Source organism: Sander vitreus, chromosome 5, assembly GCF_031162955.1.
Source record: "Sander vitreus isolate 19-12246 chromosome 5, sanVit1, whole genome shotgun sequence".
NCBI classification, from domain to species: Eukaryota; Metazoa; Chordata; class Actinopteri; order Perciformes; family Percidae; genus Sander; species Sander vitreus.
Window position 1 is genome coordinate 27058016 of NC_135859.1, and position 7359 is coordinate 27065374.

General features: G+C 40.8%; 1 long non-coding RNA gene across 1 annotated transcript; it reads right to left on the minus strand.

Annotated features, from left to right (window-relative positions):
* Positions 1-1035: 1035 nt before the first annotated feature.
* On the minus strand, positions 1036-1453 carry LOC144518555 (uncharacterized). The gene is made up of 2 exons (XR_013502012.1): positions 1352-1453; positions 1036-1241 (listed from the first exon to the last, which is right to left on the minus strand). It is a non-coding gene; the product is annotated as an uncharacterized LOC144518555 (long non-coding RNA).
* Positions 1454-7359: the final 5906 nt, after the last annotated feature.

The window sequence follows — 7359 nt, forward strand, 5'->3', positions numbered from 1 at the left end:
TAATCTTGTATTGTTCATACTATACAATGATTTATTGCTTGTCTTTGTTGAATAATACAGAAGACAAAGAGCTTAAAAAATAAATCACATATTGAATCGCAATCGCAATATTTTTGAAAAAAATCGCAATTAGATTATTTTCAAAAATCGTTTAGCCCTACTCCCCACCTTGACGTTTAGGGAGTAAAAAACTATCCATTGCTAGCGTTAGACTCACTTCTCTAATCCTAACGGCTCCAAATATTGAGCTCTTCTTCTTCTTCTTTGTGAATACGTTACTACAGAAGTAAGGTCAAAAGTTCAATGTGTGCTGCACCCTTTGGCCGAATACGATCACCTGAGTTTTTTAGCTTAAAAATAATCGGTTTGTTTTATTAATGTATTTATTAATTTTCAAATATAAATTAAACAATTTACACATTAACGATTTTTTATTTATAAATCAACCACAGCAATTTCTTGGGGGTGCTATGGCAATCCTAGGGGTAGCTACAGCACACCCTAGCCCCTCCCTGCTGCCGCCTCTGTGTAGCTGTAGCTGTTAAAATACAACATCCTTTATTTTGTGGCTTGGGTATTAGGCAGTTTACAAAGCCATACCGTTATATGACAATAGATGGATGGTAAGATCTTTATCAAAAATGTCTTTTAACTGCCCTATCAAAGTAAAAACAGAGGGTTGAAAAGTCTAAAATCTAAAGCTCTAAACAAATATTGTCAGTTTACAAATGGACACACTACCATCTCCATATATCTTAATCCAGATCTACAAGGATGTATAATTACAAAATCCAAAATGAATTAGTTTTACTTACAGTAGAAGCTGTGGTAAATTTAGTTGCAGCACTGCGTTGCTGATGTGTGGAAAAGGAACTTCGTTGACACTGTTCTTGATTATAAAGCCATATGGCTTGTCTTACTACACTGATGGTGTTTTTAGACCTGTTCAGTACAGCATGGTGGCCAGCTACAGACTGAGTGTTAGGGCTGTGGCTATGACCCAGAACACAGAGGATCACGACACGGACACAGAGGAAGTTTTAAGTGTCTTTTAATGAATGTTCACAAAAAAGGCAACGAAGGCAGGGACAGCTTGCAGCGCTGGTGGTGGGGACAGGATAGCAGCGGGCGAAGCAGAGTGTAGTGTGTCCAAAACGTTCACAGGGATCCCAGCTGAGGGTGACACGGCAGAGAGGCGAGGAGCTGGTAGAACAGCGGCAAACAGGTGTAGTAGTGTCGGTCTGAATCAAGAGAGGAGAAACAGATCAGTACGGAGCACGAGGAACAAAAAGAAAGACAAAAAAAACTTACAGGAGTTACAACGTAGTACAACAACTGAGAGCCAAGTTACCACTTTGGTAATCGTAACGATCTGGCGCCGAATGCAGGTTCCAACCGGGCTAAATACTGCAGCCGTGATTAGGAGAATCAACATCTGTATTGATCAACAATCAACAGCTGAGCAGATGACGATTGAAGAATCGCCAGCAGCAGTGCAGGCAGGTCGATCGCCCGGCCACGCCCCTTGACCTTCATTCCGCCGCTCCGGGCAAAACAGACAGAGAGGGAAAAGGGGAGAGAGAAACAGACACAAACACCCCAAGGACAGCTGTCCCACGACACTGAGTGCATATGATATGCTGTTCTTTCTCATATTTGAAGAATGGAAAGAAAATTTTGTTTTAGCATTTGCTGCAGTACAGTATATAAGGACACAGATTATTGAACCGTTGCCTTACTTTACTGTCCACAGTGAGTATTTACTGAACAGCCATTTACATCTTTACATGAACCCCAGTTATTTGTAGTTATTGTGAACATTCTTTGTAAGTTATCAGTTCCAGTTTCAGCTTTACTATGAAGTGTTGTTTATTCCAATTCCTCCCCCTGTCTCATAAAATACACATCAGAGATGTATCAAAGCCTAATAAATTGCTGAGTAAGCACAAAACATCTTGGAGTTATGTTAAAGAGGAGGTCGGCACTCAGAGTGCAGAAATACAAACAGCAGCTAATCAGGTTGAATATGCTTTGTGATTAGTGCAGCTGCTTAGCTAAAGTTGCAGTTCTGGCATATACCTTCCTCATTCATTTGATTTAAAATAAATAAGTAGGAAGTGAGTATCCACTGCAGCAGACATCACTTGGAAAAGGAATCCAGTTCAGTGGGCATGTACAACCTGAGGCAACATCCACACAAATGTTTTTTTTATTCTTCTGCTACATCTACGCCTTGCGTCCACACTGTTTCCGATAAAATTACATTTGGAAAAGCTGCTGACACCGTTTAAGTTTGAAACCCACATCGTCAGTGATCGGTAATGCAGGGTACACACCATCAGAATCAAGCCGATTTTGGGCCCGATTCCCCCCTCCCGACAATGGTCCGCAAAGCCCCTATTTTTCCGATGGTTCTAAAGATTATCTTGCCTGAATTTCCTGTTGTGTGAGGTACTGTATGTTAAGAGTGTTTTTAACATCCCCTGATCTGCTCCAAAGTCAATCCGGGCAGCACCTAGTCTGGCTATCACCAGACCAAGCTCAATCTTTTTCAAATCACAAATATTAAACATGTTCAATGTTTACGATCTGATATCCTGTTGTATGTGGGGTATGCTGAGGACAGCCGAGAACGCAGTCTAGTCTTGTTGTACCCAGCTCAGGATTCTGTGGTAAAGCGCTGCTCATACCGCTGTTCAGTGGATCATAAAGGAAGAAAGAGGGTGGAGGAGAGGGGGTGCGCTAACAGCGCTAACAGCTACACTGCAAACTTAGCATTAGTTAGCTCCACGTTTAGCTCACACTCACCATGGCGACCTGGCTTCCAGGGGAAAGCGGTGCTCTCAACGGTCATTAACGGTCGGGACTGGGACAGCAACGTTATCAGCGGTTAACCTCCATATGAACACAATTCTCCCGCAGAAGCCCAGCCCGGGCAGCGTGGTTCTTCCATCGTCGCCGTGCTTGTATGCTCTAAAGTAACGTTTGATCGCGCAAGATTTTCGTTATGAGATTTGGGACTCTTGGGACCGGTTGTTTGTTAATGTAATCTGTGAGTGTGTGGTGTGTTGTTCTAACCACATCGTTACTCTCCACACAATATAGGAACAAAACTGTTAAATCTATCATTACATGTCGTTAAGGGTGGGGGGCTCTCACATTTTTAACATCTGTTAAGATTAAAAAAAAAAAAAAAACCTTTTAGTGTGGGCCAGGCATTAGGTAGACGTACATACCTTTGAGAAACAGTTCCACCTTGCTGTCGGTCCAAGCAAATAAATCCCTGGTCTTACTTTTCGCCATTGTTGTTCTTAATTTCTCAGAAGTATTTTCTCTATTTTATACATCCATTATATCTATCTGAGAGTAACATTAGACAATCTTCTTCCTGTTTAAACCGGCACTTGTATGCCCAGTCTGTGCGAATGGTCATGTGATATGGGTTGTACAACGTGACTACAACCTAAACACTTACACAGATTGTTTTTGTTTCGTAAGTGTAGAGTGCTCCCCGCCCTGCTCTCTCTTCCTCCCTGTTCATCTCAGGTGTTCCTGATCTCTGAGTGAGGGTGGATATAAGAGAGGCTGGGAGACAGGAATGTCCTGAAGAGACTGAAGCAGCTCTTATCACCGTTGTCTTCTGTTGTTTTCTGTTATCTTCTTTTGTGTTTCATTGCTTTGAGGATGGAGGTCTGGTAGTCTAGTTTTCGTGGCTTTTTTTCTATTAGTTAGTCTACTCTTTAGTTCTGGGTCCAACGGCCCTTGATGGGTTGGCTCAGGCATCTTCCCTTCTTTTCTTCTTTTTGGCCAGACCTCCAGACTCCCATAATTTTGGTTTAATCCATAATAGTTAATTTGTGAATAAACCTTAATTTACTGTTATTAGATATGTTGACAGTCACATTTATATTGTGTTTGTTTGCTGTGGCCGTGACAATAAGACTGTTTAAAAATGAAAACATAGTATTAGCCACTAACAGTAACTAGCCACTAACAAGGTGTTGAAGCTGTTCTTTTAGTCATTTAAATGTGCACATGTTGAAACCTGATTAATTGGCCACACTGCTTGAAGATTGTGCATCAGCTCAGAGGAGCACACACAATGCCAGTCTAACCACCTTAGATCCAAACTTTGAAGGATGATAGCTTAAAGCAAGCTGCGTATACTTTATTCTCATCTGATTATTTTAAACATGAAAAAAAAGTCAGAGAATTTCATGATTCGTGCTCGTGCTCCGTGGTTTCCTATTCAAATCAACTTTGCTTTTGAATAGATTTTTAAGGAATCACAAGCTCAGCTTCCTTGTTTGAATATTCTGACAAAACTTTCATAAAAGTCCCAAATGTGTTCATGCTGAGCTGAATAAAACAGAGCACTTTTCAGAATACTTTTCTTTTGTAACATCTCTTGAGTGTGTTGGGGGAATGATGTGTGTGAGTCTGGTTGTCACATGTTTGTCATTCTTTTACAGGGAGTGCTGAAAATGTGGCAACATGACTTTTCAATCCCTTGGAGCATATTGTAGAAACCCAAAGGACAAAAGTTTTCTTTTAAACTGTCAAAATAGCACAAAGGGAAATGACACATATCGTTTCAAAGATCGATTCACTCACATGGTCCACAGCATGATGATGATGCACCCAGTAAAAAAGGCCTAATGATTACAGTAATTGATCGCAATATTCACTTTCTTCACTATGACACATCTAAATGTATCATTGATATAGCCAATTTGAAGTCACCTGTTTGCAAAATGGTATGGCAAGTGTTTTAAGTTAAAGGGGTGATCGAATGCAAAACCGAGCTTACCTCGTCATAGTTGAATTACGACAGTTCGGTGGGTAAAAAGGACATACAGAGAACCTCAAAGTCGCATTGACACCTCTTTCTTATGCAAATCTCACAATTTGAAACTGAAAACAGGCGAATCCCAACGAAGATAATAGTTGACGTCAACTCGGTGGCTGTACCTTAATTGGCTCTGGTCTGTACCTTTGTCACGCCCCAAAATTGACATACAGACCACTGGTCTGAGACCAGCTGGTGGTCTGAATTACACGGGAATTACAAAGAAGAAAGTTGGGAAGTTTTTCAAGGATATTGAAAATTAACCACAGTCGTGAATGCAGTCTTACAACGGAATACTGGCCCATGTGTGTACATGTACACACAGAGAAAAGTGTTTAGAACTTAATTAAGGAGTAGATATCGGACAATGGAGCGGGAGTTGTGGATCTAACGCGGCGGCGCAGAGGACTTGCAATGGGCGGTGTGCTGCTGCTGCTGCTGCTTTTGCTTCTGCTGTGGAGCTGCCTGCCTGCGGCGGTTCACGGCATGTTTTTTTTCCCCCCAACATGGATCCTCGGGGAACAGGGGGCTGTGGAGCCACCAGGACGAGACATGATAAGAACATAGTAGTTAGAATTCTGTGTGTGTGCCTGTGGGCTTCACTCTCCGTTAAATGTCCCCACGCTGAGACACTGAACTAGCTACAGCGTGAGTTGTGATTACATGTCTGGAAGTGGAGCTTTTTTATGTCCCAAGGGTAATGTTACAACAACACTAGTTGTAATGAAAGTGTTGAAACTTTGCATTAGTGTGTGTGTGTGCGTGACACACTGGAGGATGACTAAACTGTAACTAAACTGTGTCTCTGGTGCTTTGTACAGTAACATTAGTTGATGAGTTTATGTGTCGGAGCAGAAATGAAGTTTGAAGTTAGTCGGGGATATTTTCTTGGGCCGCGGCTGCTCCAGCCATTCTTGCTCCGGTGACGCTGCCCGCAGCCGGGCATGTCTGGGCATGTCTGTACAGGCACACCGGGCATGTCTGGGCATATGTCTGGGCATATGTCTGTAGGTTTGGAAGTCTATTGGTAAGGTTAACAGACAGTGTGTGAGTCTAATGATAGTGTGTGAGTCTAATGATGGAAAGCCAAAAAAGAAAAGGGAAAGGTGGCGCTGAGAAAAAAAGGGATTGTGTTGCTGTGCTGTGTGCAGTGTGTGTGCAGTGTGTGTGTGTGTGTGTGTGTGTGTGTGTGCGCTTCGCTCGTTGTAAACCAACCAATCAGCGCGCAGCTCATCTAAATATTCATGAGCATACCATATAAGGGAGAAAACCTCTCATTTCATTCCAGGGCTATTTCACACGGTTGCATTAGGTCGCATAGAACACAGCACCCGGGCCATTTTCAGCCCAACCAATGTTACATACCCTATTAGGAGACCTTAAGGAACAGTGTGAAATACCCTATATAATCATTCTATCACCCCTTTAAACACTGCTAATTGGTCAGTTTCCTGGCATAAACATCATGCCAAGGAATACTCCATGAATTATCATGATTTCATGCATGACTTCATGTATGAAAAAGCATGAATTCATTCATGTAGTACTTCATGAACAATCAAGTAATGTACAAGGATTAATAGTATCTCATGTATGACTTAATGCAGGTAACAATACATGCATCAATTGATGTATTTGAATCATCATGATTTCTGATCAAGGTTATAATCATTAACGAAAACGAACGAAATAACGAAAACTAGGTGGGAAAAAACATTGTCGTTAACTGAAATAAAAATAAAAACGAGGCATTACAAAAAAACGATAACTAAACTAAAACTGTAATGTCTGTTTGCAAAACTAACTAAAATAAACAGGGCCAGGCAGTATGACAGAGACAACAGCAGGACAGAGAACACTATAGGAGGGCTTTCACCGGCGACCCGACAGCTGCTGGTTAGGAAATACGCAGGAACACCAAAAGCGGGAGGAAGCGTGGGTTAATATGTGGATTCATACTGGGATGTCTACACAACTGTGTGAGTCGATTGACTTCAAAAAGTTCGCCACTTTACTTGAACCAAAGTTCAAAACACCTGTTCATGTATGTCTTCTTTAGTCTGTTGGCTATTTAGTTTTTTTTCCTGGAACACGTCTCTTACACATTTTGCACTTACTGCGGCATCTTGTGTAGACTGTTTACATATTTATGACCATATGTAAGCTACATTTTATGTACTGGTGTTATTGTTGAATACATTGTGAATACATATTTCTAAAATTGTATGATGTTTTTGTTGAGTTATTATTACACAATACATTTTCTGACCTTTTTGAATCCCCCGACAAATAACCCATATTACAAAAAAGACTAAAACTAATAAAAACTAAACTAAAACTAAGCATTTTCAAAAAATAAAAACTAAACTAGAAAACCTGCTTTAAAAACTAATTAAAACTAAACTGAATTTGAAAACAAAAAATCAAAACGAAATAAAAATTAAAACTATAATAACCTTGTTTCTGATTAATGATTTTCATGTCTCCTTCAAAAAACTGACCAGTCACAG